General features: G+C 48.2%; 1 pseudogene; it reads right to left on the bottom strand.

The window, feature by feature from the left end:
* Positions 1-696: 696 nt before the first annotated feature.
* Positions 697-10,130, bottom strand: LOC144827952 (uncharacterized; annotated as a pseudogene).
* Positions 10,131-25,847: the final 15,717 nt, after the last annotated feature.

The following is a 25,847-nucleotide window of genomic DNA, read 5'->3' as shown; positions in this document are numbered from 1 at the left end:
GCCGTGAGAACAACAGAAATGCTCTTGGCAGGGGAGTGCACTAAAAATGCTGCTCCAAGGCAGAGTGCCATTAGCGATGTTGCTGCAGTAACCCTTCCAACATGGCCACATTGCTGTCTAGCCTCACTGCTGGTATACAATATAAAAGTTCCTTGGGGTTCAATATTTGAAGGGATAGGATGTGGCATAAAGGCTAGAGTTACCAACTTTGGAACTAGGGTACCCGGCTCAACTCTTGGCACCGGCCGAACATCCTGGGATTCTGGGCAAATCACTCAATCTCCCTGTGCCTAAAAAACATGAATGTGCACTCCAATACATTTGGGTCGAGTCTGTGTTAAGCAGAACCGGAAAAAAACAAAATGTGTTGCATGCTGGTGATGGATGGATAGGAACTAATTTTCGTTCTCTGCATCTAGGTGCCACCTCTCACTGGTGTGAAATGATGCAGTAAAAAGGCGGAACCAAAATGTGAATGACATTGTGAGCAAAGTAATGAATGAAGAGGGCGTATCAGTTACCTAACCAAAGCATGTTGTGAATATGGGCAGTGCTTTCAGTCGCAGCTTGGGACCTCGTAGCACTATAAATGCACATCACTATTCCTCAGTTTACTGGTTACTGTTACTGGTTACACACACAGACATAGGAGTGAGGACACAAAGCAGTTGAGGTTTTGTAACATAAAAAAATGCATCAACAGCCCATCACAAAACCCACCCCACTTAATACAAATGCCCCCATCGCTGCTCCTGCTGCCAAACCCGCAGGCCCGCCAAGGAGTCCACCAACCGCTCCTCCAAAGACACCTCTGACTATCGCTCCCATAACTGAAGCTGTTTTTTATTTGCAAGACGGTCCTCTGCTTCTTTCCGGGCCCCTTCTTCTTTCTTCTTGTATTCATCATCAGCTGTTTCATGTTCTCATCATGTTTCTTTTTATCTTCTCCTTCTCCTCTAAGTCTTCAGCGTTCTTTATTTTTATTTTCTCCAACTCTTTTTCATGCTTTTCCTGCAGCTCGCGCTTTTTCTTTTCCTTCTCTTGTTCGTATTTCCTCTGGATTTCCTCCTCCTTTTCCTTGATTATGCACACTGCTCTCTCAAACATTTCCTGTGTGTAGTACAACCCCCGTTCTCTTGTACCATCCTGTCTATCATGTCCAAGAGCTCAGCCACCTGCTGGTCTTGTTCTTCCCGTGTTGCTCTGTTGTTGAAAGCACAGTATCGATTACTACATTTCTCAATCATTGATTTCAATCTTACATCTGCTTCTTCAACATACGCTTCAATGGTTTGCTCTTCCAGGTAATCTTTACGTGTGAACAAGACAAGGGTGTACTTTGCAGCTTCCTCTCCAAACAGGGCCTGGATCCTGTACATGGCTTCTTCTTCTTCCGGGGTGAAACGTCCAATCTGCAGCACCACAATGATCGCCTGTGTCCCAGGGGATGCCCAGATCACACTCTGAGCTAGTGCTTCATGCGTATCTTTCGCGGAGACCTTTGTATCAATAAACCCTGGTGTGTCAACAACCGCAATCCTTCTGTTCAGACGGTGAGCGGTCTCCTTTCGACACACTGTTGTCTGTGAGTTTGCACTTGCTTTAGATTCAAAGATTCTGGCACCGAGGATGCTGTTTCCGGTGGCGCTTTTCCCAGATCCAGTTTTACCAACAAGGATTATCTGCAAGTCTCCTCTGGAAGAGTCGCTGTTACCGGCATCAACACCTGGGAAGAGAACACACTGGAAATCAGAAAGGGATATAAACAGGAAATCAGAAAGGGATATAAACAGGAAATCAGAAAGGGATATAAACAGGAAATCAGAAAGGGATATAAACAGACACACAATCTGTTCAGTCTAAATGTTGGACTCAGAATAGGGTGACCACCTGCCACGGAGGCAAGTTCTGGACAGTGTGTAAAAATACATGACAAAGGGTCAACAGTACAAAAATCCAGGACAACGTAAATTTTATAGACATATCAGCGGAGGCCTTGAAATATTATATTAAGTGAGCAAATAGACGCATAACACACGTACAAGTCAAAATAGTTTGTTTTGTTTGTATGTATAATACTTAAATAATATTGAACACACATTTATATGTAACTGGATGTATCTGAAGATTAAAAAACTAGAAAACATGCACACTAATCAGAATGTTACCACTGGTATGAGGTGCAGTGGTCACAGGATTCTGCCCCTTTCCTATGAATGTCAGTATCAGAAAGAGCAGTCTGTAGTGAGCCTGGACTCCGGTGGTGGGTGGAAGCAAAATATGAATGACATCAACAGATCAATGGCTGATGAGTGCTGGTTGAAAGGCTTAAGAATGACGTACATCCTGTATTACATACTTCCTCTTTCCCCAGATCGATCTTGGCAGCCACAGTATTACCGGATGTTTACGGTCTAGCTTGCCTGCATTGATGGGTGTTTATTAAAAGTGATAGATATTAAACAAGATCTTAGAAATATTCCTGCACCTGACTACAACAAACAACTGCCACTAGAGAACTAATCGATGTAGGCAGGTAAGATCCTTCTGCATGGTCACCCCCACTTTTTGCCTGGTGTTACTGTGGTTTATTACTAGTCTGACTGGGATCCTGCTAATCAGGACCCCAATCTCTGTGCTTCTTTCCTAAATTGGACATGGTGAGTACTTAGGTACACTCCAGATTGGCTACTGGTGTACCCTCGTAAAGTTCCTGGTATATGGTACTAAGATACCCAGGGCATAGGTACACCAGGGGTCTCCCAAGGGCTACAGCATGTGTTTTGCCACCCATGGGGGACCACTCAAATTTTGCCCCAAGGCCTGCCATTGCAGATATTAGTTTCCCCATATCTAAGGTAACTACACTTAAAACCTATAAGTCACCCCTAAGACAGGCCTTTCAATCCTGAAGGCAGGGTGAAGGGTCCTAAGTGTGACGGTGCCCCTGCATGAGCAGAGCACCCCTACAACCTTCGGAGTCCATTCACCTGGGTTGCAAGTGCATCAGCCATTGATACATATAGAGTGGCCAGGCATCATTAAGTGATGACCAACTCTAAACCGGCTGTAACGAACCCTGTCATGATTGGTATCAAACATGTTCAAATCATACCCCACCCCATACCATAGACGGTGTGGGAGGTCTGATTCCAGGCACTGTAAATATCCTTCAGGAGGCCTTCTGTGCTCCTAGTACCAGTTTCCCTGAACCGGTCACCAAGCTAGGGCTGTTGACAACCAGAAACACGATTATGCCCTCCTGCTGCTGAGCCAAGCTTCTTGGATACTCCAGCTCAAACCAGTTCCGGGAGCCATTGGCTCCTGCTATGGCGTGAAACTTGGCAAAGGACATGGGAGTATCCTCCCCACTGTTCAGCCCCTCCTCTGGGAGGGACCCCTAACTCATCCCAAACCTTTCCTTAGGGTACTTAAGGGCTTAACTGAGGGTGGGTCCCTAGATTATTTGTGGGATTTGATTCAGATCCAACTCCGCGTCAACTTCAACCTTCTGGAAACTCTGACCGTGTCAGAGTGACCGCATCGAACTTCGCTTTGGGAACCGAGACTGCAACCTGGAAGACTCCGACTGCTCCAGGTCTCATTGTCCTGTACGTTTGCTGCACCATCAGTGTCTGTGCTCCATACAGGTTCCTCACAGGGCCTGTGGACATCCAAGACATCCGAAGGAATCTCCCTTGGAGTAAAGGAGTCACTCCCCTGCTTCTGCAGGCACCGCAACATAGCTGACCGGTTTGCTGTTCCTGGCCTCCTACGGACTCCGACAGACTTAGTAACACAGCTGGCGGTTCAACAACTCCCTTGAGGCCTGCACTGTCTTCAGACCAAGTCTGCTGCCAGTATACCTCGTCGGCACTGCTGGAACCGAGCTGGCTGGCCGTTGCTAAAGTTCGGCGACTCTTGTCTTCCGAGATCTTCGGTCCTTTCAAGGGTTTCCTTTGATTCCAGTGGGCTCCCCTGCTTGCTCGGTCCTGCTCTGACTTACCTAGTTGTGGTGAGTCACGTGGACCTTGCTGGTCCTGACACTGCACCTTTTTTTATTCTACACCTGTTGCCATTCCAAGGCGTGTTGGTGCCCCTGCCGGACACTGACCCCCTGGCTTTCGACATCCAACATGGGACACCTCGTGAACGGCTCCTAGTCTTCCACAGCATCGCCTGATCCGCACAGCTTCAACACAAGGCCACTGTCAACCATCCTGCATCTATCGACATCAGTGGGCATCCATCTTCTGTACCTCCTGGTAACTCATGAGTGGCATAGACTAAGTCCCCTCTGCTTGCAGGTTCTTCACATCTTGAATCCATCTTTGGGTCCCACCAGCCTCCTTTGTCTTCTTCTCCAGGTGCATCTTTTCTGAAGTCTTCCATTGTGGTCTATGGCGGTTTCTGACATCACTTGACACATATACACCTGGCTTCCCTGGTGTAGGTATCATGGTTCCTGGGTATCCACGGGTGGGGTGACTCTCCAACCTTCCATCTTCCATGGGGTTTCTTCAGGGTCCGCTGGGAAGGGTCCTTCTTTAAAATTGCAACCATGACTTACCTATTGACTAACATTGAGCACAGAGTTGTGTTCCCACACTGCACACGACCTCCATAGAGTCGCCAGATACTCACCTTGGGTGGGTCCTTGGGAGCCCGGCTCTTCTACGTTCTCTGGGTTTAGTCTCGACTTGAGTTGTGGTTTGCCTACCACTATTTAGTTTATGGTTTGATCTCCCCCTGGAGACCTGTGTGCATTCGTGCTACTTACCGTTCTATTTCCTAAGTATTTGTGTGTATTGTATACATATCTCCGGGGAGGAGATATTGCAATGTGCCAGTGTTTGTAATAAAGAGATATTTTTATAGCTAAGCTCTGTGATTCTTTTTCACTTAACCTACACTATAAGATTAAGGACTAGTGAAACAAGCTGCTTTACACTCCTTCTGAACTAAGCCTATAGGCTGTTCTCCACTGTTACCACTTAGAAAGCTTTATAAGGTTGTCTAAGACCACCATAAGGGTTGTCTGGATTAGTGCAAGGTGCTTCTCTTAAATAAGTGAGCACCATATACTAAGCCAGCCTCTCACAGTCACTTGTTATGTGCAACCTATATGAGGATTAGAACTTTACAGAAGGGACGAAATTATAGTCTATTAAATCAAACACAAAAGGTTTTTGTACAACGGACTTCCTGAACTTACATACTGTAATTGCATTTAAATTGCACTTATCACCCCTGACAAGGTGTTGAAGTGGTTTATGGCGGGCAGCACCAGAATCCAGGGTTAGTGGTTAGTCCAGTATTATTGGTTATAGTTGGCCAATGGGAGTGTTCTCGTGTACCCAAACAAACCATCCCATCCCAGTGTCTTTGTGGTGGATTAGATAATGAAGAGCTTGTTGTGATCACTAGTGGGGGAGAGAGATGTGTGAGCTCAGGCACATGGCTGGCATGATTAACGCATGAGCAAGAGGAAATTAGATAGACCGTTGCAAGTGACAACGCGTGCGCACTGCATCAGGTGAGACCTAGAAATGCAGTTGCATGTGTATTTGGGTACATTGTAATTGCATTTAAATAGCTGACGATGCGTCAAAGTGCTTTTTCGGCAAGTGGCACACTACTCTGGAACCAGAAAAGTATTAGTGGTGAATTGATATAGAGAGATATGTAGTGTAGGGATAGAAGAGGAAATGGATTGCATTTATATAGTGCTAGCTACCCCTGATGAGGTGTCACAGTGCTTTTGGCGGGTAGCACGCTACTCCGGAACCCAAACAGAATTAGTGAGGAATTAGTATAGAGAAATATGAAATTAATTAGAGCGGTGGACATGTTAAGTCTGTTAGTTGGATTGATAAGGATAGTGGAGGGATAGAAGGAAGGATCTATAAGTGTTTTTTGGGCCTCGTTGCACTAGGAGGAGTTTTGTGATGAGTAGAGGGGAGGTGGAGGGGGATTTGTCAGAGGGAAAGGCTCAAAAAGGCATCTCAAAGTGAGTGGCCCTACTCCCGCACACCGTCCGTCGGTGTGTCTCCATACCCAACCATTGTACCCGTAGTTCCTTTTTGTTTTCGTCAGCACTGCAACGCTGCTGCTCCCTCGGGTGGGTGGGAACTAAAAATCGTTGGCGCCTCTCCCCCAGCTCCCATGATGTGCAAGTGGGCTGCCCCAGGGGAAGCATCGCCTTATATCCCCCGTCCTCTTTTCCTATTGTTCTTGGAAGGGGGGCGGGGGCTTCAGAGCGTTTCGCCCCGTGGCACTTCTCGGTGGCGAGAACCAGTTCTGTTCCTTGTTGGGCTCTGGCGGCCATTATGGCGCTGGCCCTCGAGTCCTCCTTCCGGGGCGGCCTTTGCTAAAGAAGACCCTCCGTCCAGTGGGGAGCACGTGAGTAAAGGGAGTCACCTCACAACCCGAGGCTGACGTGCATTTAGCTGAAGTGCTGTGTTTGCACACCCCTCTCTCTGTGCAGCATCTATCTGTTTGTGGGCCGGGAGACGATGCTACGAGCAAAACCACAAGCCCCAAAATACAGCGCCTTGTTGGCTAAAACTCACGACAGAGGGCTGTGTAGGGTGGCAAGGGGAGGGGGCGACGCTGATTTTTTTTTTTTTTAAACAGTTTTTATTGCGGAATTAGAAACAAGACCTCAGATCAGGTCAACCAATACACTTACGACATCATCAAGCATACAGTTGGCAGATATATCGTACACAGCCATTTAGCCCACAACCCGGGGGTCGGGCGGCGTGTCAGGTCATACATATAATATGATGCCACAGTGCTCACCCATCACGGGTGGTCGGTTACCAGTATTATCCTGTTTCCGCTTTTAACTCCCCTAACTTCCAACTTCCCTTGCATCACCTACCACAAAAAACAACTTACGGAGTTAGTATCAGTGTGTAGTCCCTATTGCTGTATGATCCTATCATAGCTGTTAGTAACGGATCATTTGGTAAGAAGCTATGCACTCCTCCCGGGTCCCACCCAAAACTTCGGGGCTCTTGCACTGCCGTTCCCAGCAGTACAATCTCCCCGCCCTCTCTACAATTGGATCAGTGTGCGAAACTTCCCCTATGTGACCCTCCCTCCCCCACCCCTCCCTCCCCAACTGCTGCTGATGCGGGCTCACATATGAAGTAGTAGGATCGGATAACGCCACTAATCGGGGGTAACTACTGCTCAGTTGTGCCTCATGGAGTCCAGGACAATCATTGCTCTTCACCCTCATCCTCCACCATATAATCACGCAGAGCTTGGACTATCGTTTCCCACGCCCTCGCCATTTCCAAACTTTTGTCATTATCAGTCTTGGCAGCCTGTCGCATCCGAATAGTACTTTCACAACCGGCCCATTTCAACAGCTCAGACATCCACCTTTTCACTGATGGGCCTTCCCTAGACTTCCAGTGCCAGGTAATCTCCCTCTGAGCCAGCATAAGTCCCAGATCGATAAATTTGCTTGTGATCTTCGTCCTCTTCGTGTGAGGGAACCATAGCAGCAAACAAGCCGCCATGTCAAAGTCCACCTCCCTGTCTGTTACCATGTTCAGAAGATCCCCTACCTCAGGCCAGTATGACCCCAGTTTTGGGCATCCCCACAGCAGATGATCCAGATCCACCGCAGGCGCCAAGCACCTCGGGCATGCAGCGTCTTGGGCCCCGAAGTATCGCATAATCCTCTCCGGCGTCATGTAAGCTCTATGGCTAACGAAGAAGTGTACCTGCTGGAATCGGGCATTCCTCGTTCCCTTCCACGTACGCCCCAGAATATGACCCCAGACCGCATCTGGTATGGGCTTGTCTATACTATCCTCCCATCTCGCCTTCAGTGCCACCAGCGGTACTAATCCCTCGTGTTGCATTCTAACATGAAGGCAGGTCACTGCCTTGGTAGTGCCCGCAGCCATAACCACGTACTGGCACGCCAAGGTCGTCTCCGGTTCAGCTCGCCCACCTATCCAGTGCTTTTGCATCGCTGCAACCACCGCTGCATGCAGCAGAAAATGTCCATCCGGCAATCCAAACTGTTCCTGCAACGCCCGGAAGGGGGCCAGCGTCCCCTCAAAATATAAGTCTCCCACCATTTGTAATCCCAAGTCCTCCCAGTCAGACAACGGAGACCAGTCGCCCCCATGTGGCAGCGCAGTCAGCATCCCCAACGGGATCTCTGGCGCATATGCTCGGGTGCTGTTCGCTCGCTTCAGACTCCTGTTCCAGCAGAGTCTGAGCGTCCCTTCCTCCATCGTAAGGTCCCTCACATCCAGTTTCTGTTGCATGATTACGTAGGATAAGATATGCCTCTGTATACCGAGGCCCCGATCGACGTCCGGTCCCCTGAATTCCCTGGCCACGTGCTGCGTCAATATCTGCAACTGAGCTGCCAGATAATATAGCTCAAAATCAGGTACTGCCATCCCCCCCTCGAGCTTGGGCCTAGTCAGGGTCCTCAATGCCACCCTACGACGACCATGACCCCACAGGAAGCCAGTCACCAACATCTGTATGTCTTTAAACACGCTCTGCGGGATCCACACCGGTAAAGTCCTGAAATAATAAAGTAGCCTCGGAAGTGCGACCATCTTCAATAGCGCCACTCGGCCCAGTACAGATAAGGGGAGGGACGCCCAAAAGGTCACGCAACCTCTCAGCGCACGCACGCATCGTCCCACATTGCCTTCCAATAGGTTCGCAATCTCATGATATATCCGAACTCCCAGGTATGTAAAGCTGGAAGGTTCCCATACCACGTCCAACCCAAGGGGGGGGCATAACACGCCCTCCTTTAACGGGAAAACACAGGTCTTAGTCCAGTTCACCTTAAGGCCCGACATCTTACCAAATCTGGACAACATTCCCATAGCCCCCTCCAGTGCTCGGTCGGGATCGGCCAGGTACAGTAATAGATCGTCCGCATACAGTGATATGAAATGCGGCTTCGCTCCCTGCGTCACTCCCTGAAATTCTGCACCTAATCTCGCCAGCGCCGCTAAGGGTTCCACGGCCAGCGCGAACAGCAAAGGAGAGAGCGAGCACCCCTGTCTCGTCCCCCTACGCACAGGGTAAGCCAAAGATATTATCGGTCCCAGTCGCACCCTCGCCGTTGCGGAAGAGTACAGAACCCTCGTCCATCTCCTAAAACCCTCTCCAATGCCGAATTTCGCCAATACCACATCCAGATATTGCCACTCGAGACTATCGAAAGTCTTCTCGATGTCGACTGACAATACCGCCGGATTATGCGGTGAGTCCCTGGCATTATCCATTATCTGGATCAGGCGACGTATATTCATGGATGTGTTCCTGGTAGGGATAAATCCTGCTTGATCCCCATGAACTAATCTGGTCATAAATGGTAACAGTCTGGTGGCCAGTATACGGCTAAGGATCTTATAATCCACTGTCAGCATGGATAGGGGCCGATAGGACGTCACATCCAATGCTTCCCTGCCCGGTTTCAGTAATGGGACTACCAGTGCTTCCCTCATCGTTTCGGGCAAATATCCTTTCTGTTTCGATTCCGAATACACTATCAATAGCCTGGGTGCCAATATGTCGACATATTTCACGTAAAATTCTATAGGCAGGACATCCACCCCCGGCGTCTTGTTTCTGGCCATCTGTTTAATGGCCAGTTTCATCTCTGATAGCGTTATGGGTCCCCCGATATCTTTCGCATCCTCAACCGCAAGTACCGGGAAAGGGACAGATTCCAAATAGGCGTCTATCTCGGCAGCCTCTACCTCTAGCTGACACTCATATAGAGCCGCATAGTAGGCCGTGAAGCGCTCCAATACCACCGACTGCGAGTAAACTATGTCGCCTGTCTCCATTCGTATGCTCATTATCGGGCACCCTCTAGGTTCTGGGTTGGCAAGCCTGGCAAGGAGTGTACCCACCTTATCTCGTTCTGCATGCACCTTGACAGTATACAGCTTATAATCATAGCACCTCAGTCGCTCAGTTTCCCTTGCCACAATCTCCTTAGCCTCAAGCAACCGCTCCTGCAATTCAGGCCGTTCAGGTCTACTCTGCTCCAATTCCCTTAGCACATCCTCAGCTTTCACCACATCATTCAGAAGTGACTTCCTCACAGACGAGAATCTGCCCATGCACACGCCTCTCACCACCACTTTCATCGCATCCCATTCCACCGATCTCGTGGCTGCCGTGCCCTCATTTTCCCTAAAATATTGTTCAACGCCCTGTTGGACTACCTCACCAAACACCGGATCTTCTAGTGTGCAGGGCTGCAACCTCCAAGTGGGGATCACTGATCTCACCTGCTGCACTGCACGGAAACCAGTAACGGATTATGATCTGAAATTGTCCTAGTTAAATATTCTGTGTGGCTAACCAGGGCAGCCAGGGGACCACTACATAGGACCGAATCTATTCTCACATGTAATGCGTGTAGTGCTGAGAAAAACGAATAATCTCTCATTTAAGGATGCTGTTCTCTCCACACATCTATTAATCCCCATCGCTCCTGCCATTCCTTCCTCTGAGTGGCTAGCCTGCGCACCGTCGATGCAGCTAATGGCGGATGCGATCTATCAAGGTCCACATTAAGTATCGAGTTAAAATCCCCTCCCAGAATGATGGGGCCCGCCAAGAAATGGGCCAGTGAGCTCAAAAGTTTATCAAAGAAAAGGGCCTGATCAGCATTTGGGGCGTACACACTACAGAGTGTTACCTCTCTACCGTACAGCCTCCCTTCTATCACCACATATCTACCCTCTGGATCTATCCACTGGGTCAGGACCTGAAACGGTATACCCGCTCTTACCCAAATCAATACCCCTCTGGCAAACGCTGAGTACGTGGTTCCAAACACCTGCCCACGCCACCTCCTCTGCAATGCGGTGCACTCTTTTGCAGTCAAATGAGTTTCCTGCAACAGTGCAATCTGAACGCCACGTCTCACCAAGTGGGCATGCACCCTGTGACGCCGTGCCATCGTCCGAAGTCCACGGACATTCCATTAAATGCATTTCAGATTAGGTAACGTCCCCATAGTAGTCATCCCCGTATAAAATCAGTACCAATCCATTGCCCCACGCATCGCAGTAGTTGCTACCCCCAACCCAAATCCCCCAAAAAACTCCCCCAACCCCCCCTCCCCAGGACAGGACGTACTAACCCAGCTTCGGCCCCGTTCCAAACTTGTAACACAACACACATTATACTACTCCGCGGTGACTACCGCAGAAGGCCTTAAGGGCCACTGGGGGGTGTATCAGCACCGACCCAAAGCCAGCCGAGCTCCCACCAAACGCCCTCAATCCCATCTCGTAGTCTCAGCCCCATACCTGAGTATCTGTGCAGCAGTCAGATAAACCGCCCTGTACAAAAGGCAGAAATGGGTGCAATCCACATACATCACTCATTAAACAGTCCATCCGAAGTCTGTGGGGTGACCGTTGGGCCTTTCGAACTCTCCGCCTCTGACTCATCCCCTCCTGTTTTCGTTCCCTCTTCATCAGAGTCCGACCCCTCAGACGCCCTCTCCTGCTGCGATCCCGTGATGATTGCCGTCGCTGCTAGCGCGCCCCTCCTGTCCGCGGCCATTTGGGCCTCCTGCAACGCTTTTTAAAGTTTATTCCGCTTACGTATGCGTTGAGATTTTCTGATCCGGAGCTGTGGTTGCGTGTCCCTACTGCTTTTACCAGCGCGGTCCGTCCCTGCACGATAAAGTTCAAGCCACGACCAGGCCTCCTCCGGAGTCGGAAAGAATTGTGTCTTCCCATCCAGGACCACTCTCAGCTTGGCCGGAAAAAGCAGGGAGTACTGGATCCCCTCTTCCCTTAATTCTTTCTTCACGGACAGGAAGAACGCCCTATTTCTCTGGACTTCCTGAGTATAATCCGGAAAGACCGTCACCTTGCAATTGTCCACTTGAAACGGGCCTTGCGAGCGCGCTCGCTGTATCAGGAGGTCCTGGTCCTTATAATGTAAAAGCTTAATCACCATCGGTCTAGGCGGTCGGCCCAACTGAGGCGGTCGAGCCGGAACCCTGTGTGCCCGCTCAAGGGAGAAGAAGGGAGAAAGGCCCTCCGGCGCTACAACCGTTTTAAACCAGTCCTCCATGTAGGCCACAGCATCATCTCCCTCAATTTTTTCCGGAAGGCCCACGACCCTCACGTTGTTCCTCCGGTTGCGGCTTTCGGCATCCTCCGCACGTCTCTCCAGAGTCGCCAACCGGTTCTGGATATCGCTCAGTTTATGTTCCACAGTGACCACCGCCGGTTTCAGTTCCTGCAACAGTTGTGCGTTGTCCTTTACCTTGTCAGAAAGCTTTGCATGATCCGCCTTTAGGAGCCCCAGCCCTGTAGCGACCTGCGCAATGTCGTGGTGTAGCGAGTCTTTTGTCGCAGTTATCGCCTCCAATATGCTGTCCAGCCGCCGATTCAGCCTTTGTTCCTGCGTCGTCGCCTCCAAGGGGGCCGGGGCCCCGCCATCTTGGGCCACGGAAAGCACGTCGGCCTGGCCTCGTTCCACGTCGGGCGCATCACCAGTAGCGGCCATCCCAGGGTCCCCCAGCACCTCCTCGGGGTCACCCCAACAAGCGACCCTGTTTACCGCTGTGGGGAAACCGGTTTCTAGCGTTATCCAGCAGGATCCAGCGTAGAGCGGCGTCAGAGCCAATCGCCCGTGTGCAATGAACGTCTGTAGGGTGCTACTTCTTCGAGTACCTCCAGCACACCCGATCTCAGGGCGCTTCCCACAATACCGGAGCGTGATAGCACCCCCTCAATTGCCAGAGAGCCTGCGGGGCGGGTGCGTGGGTATCAGCAGAAGGGTGCAATGGTGGAGGCGGTAGTCTGCCCCAGGAAGGGGCCCTGCTCACACAATGACACTGAGCCCCTTAAGAGCGCTCCGCACGTTCCCCTCGCCGGCGTTCCATTAGCGCCTCAATGATCACCATCTGCCTCCAACCAGGGTCGCCGCCAGCGTCAAGCGCCAAGCCGTCAGTGCCGAGTCGTCAGAGCCCCTCCATATCCCCGGCATCCGCCGTCGCCCTGTGGAGTCGTGCGGCTGGCAATCGTCTCAAAGCAGGGTCGCGCCCTCCGCAGAGTGACGGAGGGCCACCTCAATACCCCCCCCCGAGTCAGCACCCAGCCGCAGGCACCGCAGCTCTCGACAGGCTCACCTGCTCGCAAACAAGCTGTACCGCACCCTGCCACCAGTGCAGGAAGGTGGGGGGATGGGCGCCCCGCCCGCCAGCCTCTCGGACGGTTAGAGCCGTGCACCTGCCCGCTCAACACCGGGATGTCTCTCCGGGGGGTCCCGCTCATCTCGCTGCGGGCAGGCAAGTGCGGCGCTCCAGCTCCGCTCGGTTCCTCACTTCCGAGCGATCTCCGTCTTCTCAGCACTGCGGCGCCGCCATCTTTCCTTTGTGAGCGCTCAGCTCCACCGAGGTCCGGGAGCCATCCACCGCGTCGCGCCCAGGCGCCAGCTGACCCTCCGCCGAGCACCCTCGGTCCCGCTACGCCCTGGCGGTAGAGATACACCACTCAGGGGGGCTTAATCACGTCAATAACAGGATAAATGGTGGGATCCGGCGTGGAGCCGATCGCTCACACCGCTTCCTCGGTCGGCATCCAAGCCACGCCCCGGGAGGGGCGACGCTGATCTGACCTTTTCTTCTCTTTCCTGACGAAGGACATGGGCCCGAAATGCTTTGGGGTAACTATGAGCATGAATGTTTAATTGCCTCAGACAGGAACGCAGTTGTTGAAGCATGTGAATATAACATGTCATAGATGAAGTTTCAAAAGAAGAAAAGTAATACAAACACGAATACGTTGATTTGAAATGATTGCATCAAATTGAACTACTTTCAATTCATTTTATCAAGGAGCGCGGGCGGGTTCGTACCTCCCTTGTAGGAGAACGCCCTATTATTATGAATCGAGACTGTTCCATGCCAGGATTTACTGGAAATGACGTGGTTTACTAGAAGTGCGGGTGTTCTAATTAAGGCGGTGGGGGGTTTACAGACCAGGCACCAGCCTATAAAAGCTGGCAGGGAGTGGAGAGACAGACAGGACCGGAGCAGAAGGAGCTACCACGGGGGGCTGACTGCACAAGCCCCTCTCGAGCTGAACTGCAAGGAAAAGAAGACCCTCCGTCCAGCGGGGAGCACGTGAGTAAAGGGGGGCACCTCACAACCCGCGGGCTGACGTGCTTTAAGCGGAAGTGTTGTGTTTGCACACCCCTCCATCACACCCGGGCCTCTCTGTGCAGCTTCTCTTCCAGGGCCGGGAGACGATGCTCAAGCAAAACTACAAGTCCCAAAATACAGCGCCTTGTTGGCTAAACTCACGACAGGGGGCTCTGTAAGGTGGCAGGGGGAGGGGCGATGCTTATCTGACTTTCTGTTCTCTTTTATTGTCTGATCTTAAACTCTTTACGTCATCTCCCATACAACTCATGAACAGAGGTGCGCCCCATTGGTCGTTGTATGGAAAGAGCTGTAGTGCACACGTTTGGACTTCTTGGCACTTAAGACCCCACTGTCTATTCTTCACATTTAAAAAGACATATAGTCCCAGCCTTCTTCCTTTCTAATATTTATAGCGCTCTGTGTTACATCTAGGAAGAGTTCCTTCCTCCGTATTCCCTTTATCCCCACCTTCCTTCCATGTCCCTTTTAGTATTTTACTTTACTTTCATTGATATGAATTCGTCAATTCATTCAACCTCCCTCTGTGCTTCACCATCGGAGATAAAGTTCTACATTATCGATTACTGGATTGGTTCTGTCAACACTCGCCCCCCCCCCCCCCTCTTCTCCCCCTTTATGGCGTATACTCTGTTCCTCTCTCCTCCTAAGAGCTGGGCTTTTTGCGCGGCTTGTTTACTTCATATTGTGACTCCGGGTGCTAACGAAGGTTCGTGGCTTGGATTTGTCAGGGGTTGTTATTTTGAATGAGTTCGCCCTGGTTTGTTCTTCTGCCCTGAAACCATAGCCAAGGGTGATATTATCTCGGTTAATAATTCTTGTATCCAGGTCCGGTTAAAGGGACATTAGAGAGCTCTCCATGTCCTCTGTAAGATCTTATGTCTTGGTTCAAAGCACCCCCTTTCTGGAACCCTAGTTAACTTGGCATTGTCAACCCCCACTGCCTTCTGTTAACCCGTTTTAGGATCAATTTAATTCATCATGTGTTGCTGTGCCAAATGGCTGGACAACAGAGAACATCCATGCTTTGTCAATGGGATGGTTGCTGCGTTCAAGACGCTATGCACTTTGTGTTTGCCCTTTTTACTCCAATGTTCGTAAACGTTTCTTAAAACCACTTTTTACTGGGTGGAATTTTTGACAAGCCAGGCCAGGTCAGACCTGCTGCATCTGCAGATGCGGACTGATGTTCGAACCTGGCTTTATGTTGCCTGCTTCTTCGGTTGCAGCCCACCATATAGCACAGCTGTCTCCTACCATATAGCACAGCTGTCTCCTACCATATAGCACAGCTGTCTCCTACCATATAGCACAGCTGTCTCCTACCATATAGCACAGCTGTCTCCTACCATATGACACAGCTGCCTGGTTTGCTAAAGACATCTTAGGGACATACAGAAAGGTGACCTTGGAATACATTCCGCACCTTGATTTCCATTGGCTTAGTGGTTTGTAACTCACATTTTCTGGCATGCTATTTGCTGGCTTTATTTAGGCTCCCCAGGTTCAGTTCGCCCCTCCCATTGCCTAAGCTGTGTTTTCTGTATTGTTCCATGACTCACTTTCTGTAACAGGCCTTTAAATCTTGTTCTTCTCTAGTCCCACTTACTGTGCATTCAAAGACCAGGGTCAAATGTCAGACACTGCCTTTCCAGAGCCTTGTTTACTTTTCTTTCTCTGACTTTAACATTAGATGAGTCATGTGACAATCTGGCTAGATACTGGGAGTAGGGAAGAGGTTTTTTCTAGCACATGACCACACTTAAAGGAACTGTGTGTTTAAGAATATATCAGAATTAGGAACACAAATGAAGCCCATTTTTTGTTATTTCTGAAGTGTGTTGGGAACAAATACTTTAATATGATCAAACAAACCATTAAACTAGGTGATGCAATTCCCACACATTTTCGTTTGTGGAAACTCTACTCTAAGCCAATGCACTCTTCATCACCCTACTCCTTTGCCACTGCACTCTACACCTCTCCGGTCTAGGCTACACCAAACTACTCTGTACAACCCCACTCTATGCCACTCTACTATATGCCAAAACACTCTCTGCCAATGCTCTATAATACTCAACTCTATGCCCCTGCACTCTATGCCAGTCCACTATATGCCACTCTAATCTACTCTGCACAACCCCACTCTATGCCACTCTACTATATGCCAAAACTCTCTCTGCCAATGCTCTATTATACTCAACTCTATGCCCCTGCACTCTATGCCAGTCCACTATATGCCACTCTAATCTACTCTGCACAACCCCACTCTATGCCACTCTACTATATGCCAAAACACTCTCTGCCAATGCTCTATAATACTCAACTCTATGCCCCTGCACTCTATGCCAGTCCACTATATGCCACTCTAATCTACTCTGCACAACCCCACTCTATGCCACTCTACTATATGCCAAAACTCTCTCTGCCAATGCTCTATTATACTCACCTCTATGCCCCTGCACTCTATGCCAGTCCCCTATATGCCACTCTAATCTACTCTGTCCCGCTGCACTCCCAATGCCACTGCCCTCTCCACCACTTTACTCTAAGCCACTACACTCTATGCCACTCTGAGCAAATGCACTCTACCCTGCACCACTCCACCCTATGCCACTTCACTCTATTTTGAAACAATCTATGCTGTCGCAAGGATTCAGCTCCTACACAGAACTGTGCACAGAGACCCAGGACCTCTGTGAATTGTGGTATACAAAAAACTCACCTTAGTGCCTAGAAACCCTAACCAGCTAGCATCAGTGTCTCATTAGCTCTTCGGCCTACAGCAAAGGAACCAATAATTAGACAACCCAGAACATACCACTTAGATTATGCTCAGGAATGGTGGGAAGCAAGAACACTCTTTTGTTATACTCTCACACCAGTCCACAACAGGAGTAAAAAAGAGACACGGGAAGGGTTAAAATATTTATTTTAACTACATGCTCTCAGATGCAGTATCTTTGCTAACATAAGCAGGCATATGATTAGAAATAATATGATCAGCATTGCTACAATTCCATAAAACACAAAAGGAGAAATCATATTATAATGATGGTGAAATTAGGTACTATAGCGCCTAGTGAATCACCCTCCCTAGCTAGGAACTATGTTTTATAAACTATAGAAGGTCTCTGAGGCTTGTTTGTGGGACCCTCATACCTCTAAGATCAGCAGGGATGAATCACATCAGGATCTGCAAAAGCTCTCTCTCTCTCTGGAAACTGAATTCTTCCAAGTGCCTGAAATCATGCTTATGGTGTGATATTGAAGGCGCCAGGATCACATTGGCTTGCAGCTGCATGTGTGTTATGTCTAGCGGCATGAAACATTCAAATCGAACAACAGCCACCCTCGTTATGATAACCTTGAAGGCTCGGGCACTAACTGTGCAGACTAGAGACGCGATGTAAGTCTGGGGAAGCTGAAAAGCAAGCCTTTCTCATGTAAAGCATTTCACGCAGCCTAACATACAATAACAGCTATATGCAGTGTTGTGTGCAAAAGCAGCAAAAGGTAAAATGGCGTTTAAACTTCTAATAAACTCATGCTAACATAACAGTGTACATAAACCAGGCTCAGGCCATACCACACCCTCCCTTGATCGGAGAACGCACAGGACGTGAGGGGCAAGTATTCGGAATGCAGAGTTCAAGTTCGAATGAGACAGAACCAAGTTTAAAATTTGCCAAACAAGTTAATTGGGAGTAAAATCTGAATTTAGTTCAATTTAAAGACCAAGGAACCCCATAGGGGAGCATTGTGTTCAAAACACATGTGACACCAAAAACAAATGTCGAAAATAAAAGTTCAGTGCAGTACGTGTCTATGAAGCAACGAGAAAAGAGAGAAAAAAAATGTCACTTTAATCCAACAGTGTGTAGACACAATACGTTGCAACAGCCTCCAACAGGAAGTCATTGTTTTCTTCAGTAAACATTTCAGACATCCAATTCAGCAATGGAAAAAAACGCACATGTTCCTCAACAGTTGGAGCCTATAGCACCATCAGAGGACAACTCGGATGTATTTCGAGATAACTGCGTGCTAGAAAGTCTTGGGCTGCAGACCATATGTTCCAATTGCCTAGGACCCATGAGCCGTTGTGCAGGCCATAATCCCGACTCCAGAACAGACTAGTTCATGAGCAACTAAGGAACTCATTAGTAGATCATAATCCGGGTTAGGAGACACCTTGATACAGAGACAAAAATCCAGAGCTCATTCAAAACTGCAATCCAGGCAATGGAAAACTGGCTGTACGCATGTGAAATTCGAGAACCGGAAAGATAAACCATACGCCACACTCAAAGTAGCAAGGGGAACAGTCACAATGTACGGAATTCCAGCCAGCACACCACAACACTCTTCATTATTCAATAATAAATAACTACTGTTTGTCAAAAGGGTGAATGTCGGTGTAATAGCCGGAATGGGCGTACCTTTTAAAACGCAGACCAAATTCGGGGCTGTCTGGTTGCAAGAACCGTGCAATTGTACATGTCTACAGACCAATGAATGGTCGGGAGTGGAAGTGCAATCTTCACCTTTTAAATAAAATTCTTTACCCTTCCGCAGACATCTATATTTAAAGGGCAGAGACCAAACCTCATGGAGATATGCGCTACCTAATGGTTCATATCTGCCTATGGCATAGTGTTTCATACATGCTTCAAACTTAAACTGCGGGAAAGGTAGCGTTATTAACCCGTGGATAAGCCACACAGCAGAATTTGTCTTGGCTACAGAAAATGGTAAAGGGTCCAATTTTTCAATGTGCAAAAGTGAAAACGTGGCATCTTTCTTTGACATAAATTGTTGTTTAACAGTCAAATTAAATGGTAAAAATAATGAGGACGTGTTCATGTAGTCCCAAGGAACCTTCCCAGATGTTAACAATTGTAAAGTCCATGCAAACTGCATAATAGAACGCAATTGATTTTGACCATGGTACAAAACAGAAACCTCATCTTGTACAATATCAACAACAGAAGAAACTATATTATCTAATGTGTAAATTTGGGAAGAAAGTGTGTTAATGCTATTATCTACAACTGCAAGCACCTTTTCTAAATTGACTTGATCAATAGCACATAACCTAGAAGCAGCTTCAATTTGGGACAGCTTCCAAACTTCATTGTAAACTGCATAAATCCATTTTTGGACCTACCGCTTACAGGACCTATTACAAAGTCATTCAAGTCACCATCGTCATTCAATTTAGATAAATTAAGCTTCACTGACGTTAGGGTGGAGTGTTTGAGCCAGTTCTGACACAATTTGCCTACAGAATAGGTAGTGACAGAATGTGAGCTCTCAAAGCGGGGATCCACTCAAACCTGTGTATAGCCAGGGGACAAACCCAGAAAATTATGCTGGCATAAATCTGCACTTTTTTGGCATAATAACCAGCCATGGGGATCCAAACTGGAAATATTAAAGGACGAATTTTGCAACAGAGTCTTTATGTCACTAAGGGACATACTGGTGTAATTATCCCAATTGGAGTATTCTCCCAAATCAGGAATAGCAGGAGCATTTCATTTTTTAGAAGTAGCCAATCCAAAGCAAGTGGTTTGTGAAATAGTCAAATTCAGAAACAACATATGGTTCGGGATGAGACATGCACGATGCAAAGCCTCAGTGCCTTGCACTTGCCAATTTTTAGAACCCCAAACAGATTTAAGATCTATAGTGTCCCTCCACAGCTCATAGCCCCATACAGCCAATAGGTCGATAAAGGACTTAAAATACAATAATTTGGTGTGAGTAAGTTTAACCTTGAAAGAGGACTTCTCAGTCATCTTAAAATAAAATGTATCAGGATTTGACTGATCGAAATCAGTAAAGTAAGAACTTTTTCAAAAGGGTTTTGGAGCTGCCTTCAACAGGAGCAGGACAATGTTCCCATTGCGTGTGATTAAACATGTTTCTAAATGTGTTTGCTGTGTGCAGAAAGTGATTGCCATAGTGTTGGTAACAGTACAAATCCCCATAATTAGCAGAATGTAAGTACAAATCTTCAGCTTCAAAGTCAGCATAATATTTCAAATCAGAAAACAGCGCTTCTACGGCTTGAACATCCCAATCATCAGAGCGTATATTTTGTTTAACCACATCCCCCATTGAAACAAGAAGTACATTAGGGACATTATTAACCTCTGTGGGTCCATGGATTTGAAATTTTCTAGCATCCCATGCTATCCCATCTAAGAAAGGCCAAGCAGTGATATTCACGAAAGTCTGGTCCCTCTTCATTCTGTGTGATGAGGAGTGGGGTGCCAAAGTTCCATTAATTAGTCTAATTGCAGTTTTTTCTTTAACATAGTGTCCATTCACAAGACGGAAAAAATAAACCACAAATCCAATGGACATGAACAAAAAAAATCGAAAAAAGCACGAGCCAAATGTAAGTCCGTGGAGGAATTAAAAAATGTTTCTTAAACCATACAGCAAAAATTGCAACTTTTGAAGGGGACTTTGATGTGGCAGAGGCAGTGTCAAATGAAAATCGTGATTGATTAGCCACAGAGGTCTCTAAATCAGGCATTTATAAGTCAGTCGGATAAACAAACTCAGTATCATCAAGAGGAACACCAGCCGGTGTATTCAATAAAGGATTTGCAACTGTAGTCATCTCAATGGCAATATCTGGCCTGGTGGTAGGTGCCGGAGCCAAAACAGAGTTCCTCAGCATTGCTGGACAGGATACCGCAGGTGTCATACTAAGAAGAATCGGCCACTCTGTGTAGTTTGACATTGTCAATAGAGATGTACCTGTTTTCCTTACGACCAGGAAGTGGAGGTAAAATGACTGTTCTTGTACCCTTAACTCCAAGCACTGCAACTGGAGGACGATATGAGGGACCGAATTCTTTCTTGTTCTCGATCTTCTCGCGGACCAGTTCACCAACTTGGGGTAGCCAGCCAACTACCGGAATCTGCAATGCAGCATCATATGTGGAGGGCAAATGTTCCTTTGCAAGACTGTCTCTGGTCTTTGTAGATTCTGTAAAACAGTGTTCATTTATGTCAAAGGATGCGGCCGACGCTGCCATTTCTAGACCCTCAAGGTCCAGAGCAAACATTTTGATGGCAAAGAGCATTTCGTATGGGGTCCGCCCACCCAGAGACCTTCTAGGGAGATTATTAAGTGCACGCTGAACGCTATTGAGGTGGGTGCGCCAGTCCCGGCCTGTACCTATAACTCTAGCTGTCAAAGATTGCTTTAAGTCACAGTTCATCCGCTCCACAACACTATTGCCCTCAGGCCAATATGGAGACGAAAATGTGACTTGGACCCCTAATGCACGCATGGCATCCTTGTATGCCTTAGAGGCGAGCCCATCTGCGCCCATCCGCGACCAACCGGGGCCTGGGGCCACGACCCCTGGTCGTTGCCACATTTATACCAGAGGAGAGCTGTTGGAGGTAGGTCTTGGGACGTTCCATTTAAGCCAGACATGTGCAGCCATACTTAGCCAGGAAGGGCTGCTGAAACGCCATGGTATTGAACCACGGTCTGATATTGATTGTTCTGCACCTGGTCTGTCCTATGGCCTGCTAAACACACGTTCCCTACAGAAACATAACCTAGAGGTGCTCTCACTGTTACAGGATGGAGAGCTGGATATCCTCGGTGTCACGGAAACGTGGCTAGAGGACTCCTCAGTGCCGGACTTGGTAGCCTCCATTCCGGCTAATTTCACGGTGTTCTGCCTTAATAGACCAGGCTCAACAAGAGGGGGTGGTGTGGCCCTTTTATACAGTACCCATCTGAGGGGCGAGAGATCTTTCGCTGAAAGTCTGGGAGGCGCCGAGGTTTTGGGCGTCAAACTTGGGATAGGGATGGACTGTTGGACTATCCTTCTAGTCTACCGGCCCCCTTGGGCGTTGCCGGACTTCCCGGATTTATTTCTGGATTTAGTCCAGGACGTACGATCACGCTATAACAACGTGATCATCATGGGCGACCTGCACTTCCATTGGGAAAAGTCCCCGAAGCAAGGTCAAGCCAACCAGATAGATGAGGCCCTCAGGTCCTTTGGGCTAGTCCAGAGGGTAATGGGCCCTACACACGATAAGGGTCACACCCTGGATCTCGTTTGGATAACAACCCCTGAGCATGGCCGAGACCATGGCCCAGTAGTTGCGCAGCCATGCGCATGGTCAGACCACTTTCTAGTGAAGGGCACGATCTCGGTTGATGAACAGAAGGGGAAGTCCGGAGCAGGATGGAAAGTTGTGAGGAAATGGAAAGACATAAATGGCGATGAAATGGTAGCTCACCTCCTAGCTAATTCTCACCTTAATAAGATGGAAGATAATCCAGAAGTTATCTGTAACGTTTTAACAGATAAATTGAAAAAGGTAGTTGATCTCGTGGCACCAGCACGAAGGATGAAGGTGGTAGATAGAGGTGCTGGAGCCCCGTGGTATGATGAGACTCTTAGGGGAAAAAAGAGGGCTCTACGCAAATCTGAGAGAGCATGGCGGAAGGACTACAGTCCCAACGCACGGAGTCTCTACATACAGGAGCTTGCCTCTTATAAACATGCTATTCTCTTAAGAAAAGCAGAGTTCTACGAGGACAGGATTTCCAGAGCCTCGGACCCACAAAAAGAAATCTTTAAGGTCATCACGGAACTCAGAAAAAATAATGAGCAATTCAAGCAAGAAGACTGCCAAAAATGTCAGGACTATTTTTCCACTAAGATCAAAGACCTTCGATCAGAAATTGCCAATACCCCAATCCTGGACTGTCCTCTACAGACTGTTCCGGTCATTCGTCCGCTCGATCACCCTTTGGTCACTCTGCCCTTGATTACGAAGGACAGACTGTTAAATCTCGTGGGGCGGGTCAAATCTGGTTCTCAGGCCGACCCGTGTCCTCCGGAGATATTTAGGTTGGCTATGCCAGGTATTGAGGAAGATGTTCTGACTCTCCTCAACAACTTCTTACAAACAGGACAGGTTCCATCCTCCTTTAAGGAGGCACGGCTGATCCCCCTGTTGAAAAAAACTGGGGCGGACGTTAAAAATTTGAAGAACTTTAGGCCTATTTCGCAGTTACCATTCTTGGCCAAAGTTCTGGAGCAGCACATCCTTACGCATCTCTCTGACCATCTGGAGAAAAATGTTTCACTGGAGCAAAACCAGGCGGGGTTCCGTGCACATCATAGCACGGAGCTAGTGATGTTATCTATCCTGGATGAGTTAAGGAACAGAGCGGACAGGAAACTCCCTGGCGCCCTGGTGTTACTACACCTCTCCGCGGCTTTTGACACCGTTTGTCATAGTCAACTGCTGCTGCGGGTGAGGGATCTAGGCATCCAGGGCACCGCACTCGTCTGGCTCTCTTCCTTCCTCCAAGGGAGAACTCAGAGAGTTCAATTGGCTGACCTATCCTCAACCCCAGTGCCGATCACCTGTGGGGTACCACAGGGTTCTGCCCTCTCCCCTCTCCTATTTAATGTATATTTGCAACCTCTGATTGCGGCTCTCAATCAGATGGACTGTCAAATATACAATTATGCCGACGACACCCAAATCATTATCCAAATGGAAGATTGTACGGGTGCACACGCAAGAATGCAGAATATCCTAAGATTTACAGCTAATTGGATGTCTCTGAATTCTTTGAAAATCAATCCAGATAAGACCGAGGTGTTGCCAATCACGATCATGGGCAACCCCTGGAACGACCAGTTCTGGCCATTAGAACTAGGAGGGCCTCCGGAACCTGCAACAGTGGTGAAAAGCCTGGGCATCTCCCTGGATGGGAGTTTGACGATGCAAAAACAAGTCTCAGGAGTGGTAGGCACATGTGTTGGTCTCCTCCGACAACTAAGGAAAATTTCCTCACTTCTGTCCTTTGCCACCCTGAGGCGTGCTGTATCTGCCATGATCCTATCCAGGATGGACTATGGCAACTCACTATATGCAGGGCTTCCGCAAAAACATCTGAATCGTCTGCAAGTTGTCATGAACGATGCGGCAAGATTGATTTTTAAGAAACCAAGGAGAACGCATGCGTCTCCTTTGTTGCGGGAACTCCATTGGTTGCCCGTCAAACAGAGGGTGTTGTTTAAAGGGCTTTGTATTACACACAAGGCCCTGTATGGGTAGGCACCAAACTACATCAAAACCCATCTGGCCCCATATAAACCTGGTAGACGGTTGCGTTCCTCTGATGCGACTCTTCTAACCCAACCGCGTTTTAGACTATCTACCCTTGGTGGTCGCGCCTTTTCTAACATCTTTCCTGCGGTTTGGAATAGTTTACCAACTGAACTGCGCAAGGAATCCAGCCTGCTGCCCTTTCGGAAAAGATAAAAAACAGTGCTTTTTCAGCAAGCATGGGAGGGGCTGTAGGTTTGATGTTTGGCTTTTCAGAACCTGCTTTGGCATATACCTGGCAAAGCGCTTAGAGACCTCGGGGTGATTACGCGCTATATAAATCAAATAAATAAATAAATGAAAAAAAAGAGGCAAACGCTGGACCCTGGTCTAAATGAAAGGTACCACATGCAAAAATTCCCACAAAGACACGCAAATCCCTGATGACAATTATTTGAGAATCAGCACTCCTTTATTAGATATGTACAACTGTGTCTGGGGCGGGCGTGTAGCAGAAGAAGGTTTAATCTTCTGGCATATGTCACAATGAAGAACATAATCATGCGTCTGTTTGTATAAACAACACCACCAGTAACGCTGTTGATAGATAGACACAGTAGCCGAAACGCCGGCATGCGCAGACGCCAAGCCCTCGTGTGCTGCTATAATCAAAGACTGCCTGCAGTCTGCGCTGGGAATTAATCTGTCACCAACGTCGTTAATTCTCACTTAAGGAACTTTATCAGGACTTAAATGATAAGAGTACTTAGAAGGGAACCCTTTTGGGTAATTACCTCCCTTCTCTGTTGCTGCAAAAGCTGCAAAGATGTCATCATCAATCTTACTTTTGGAACGTGTAACTGCTGCTACTGAATATGCTGCAACTGCTGTCTTGGTGGCCTCGTCCGCAAGACTATTACCAACAGTGTGAACTCCAACACGCTGGTGAGCAAGAGTATGAATTACAAAGACTAGTGGCAGCCGTTTCTTAAGTTCAGCCACTCGAACCCAGATCATTTTATGTTTTATTGTGCGAACTTTGGAGTCACGATAGCCATTTTGAGTCCAAAAGGATACATTGTCATTGTATGATTGAACACAGTAATAAGAGCCACTTACTATAAGAGTAGTCACACCAGGATCTGCGTACTCCAATGCAAGCATCGGAGCACGAAGCTCTGTCAATTGGGCGGTACAGTCCCCTAATGTCTGTGTATGCATGACATCGGACTTGAATTCACCATCCACCATAGTACCAACCACAATTGCTGAGGCCGAAACATATGCGTGCCTTGAACCCGTAGCCGCTTGCGCAGAACCATCAGTGTAAATGATACAGCGGAAATCCTCCAATGGCCGCATGGTCAGAGGTGCAGGATGAACAAATTCATACTTCAAAAACTCCTCAGTCTGCAGAGAGGAATCAAAAATTAAAGAGACATCCGGAGATGTCAAGGACGTGGCCCACTGTATCCACTTAGGGTGCAAAGCTTTCGAATTTGGTACACTGGTTTTTGTCACA

Source organism: Lissotriton helveticus, chromosome 4_1 (assembly GCF_964261635.1).
Source record: "Lissotriton helveticus chromosome 4_1, aLisHel1.1, whole genome shotgun sequence".
Taxonomy (NCBI): Eukaryota; Metazoa; Chordata; class Amphibia; order Caudata; family Salamandridae; genus Lissotriton; species Lissotriton helveticus.
The sequence above is the reverse complement of the archived record's forward strand: the minus strand, read 5'-3'. Positions and strand labels throughout refer to the sequence as shown.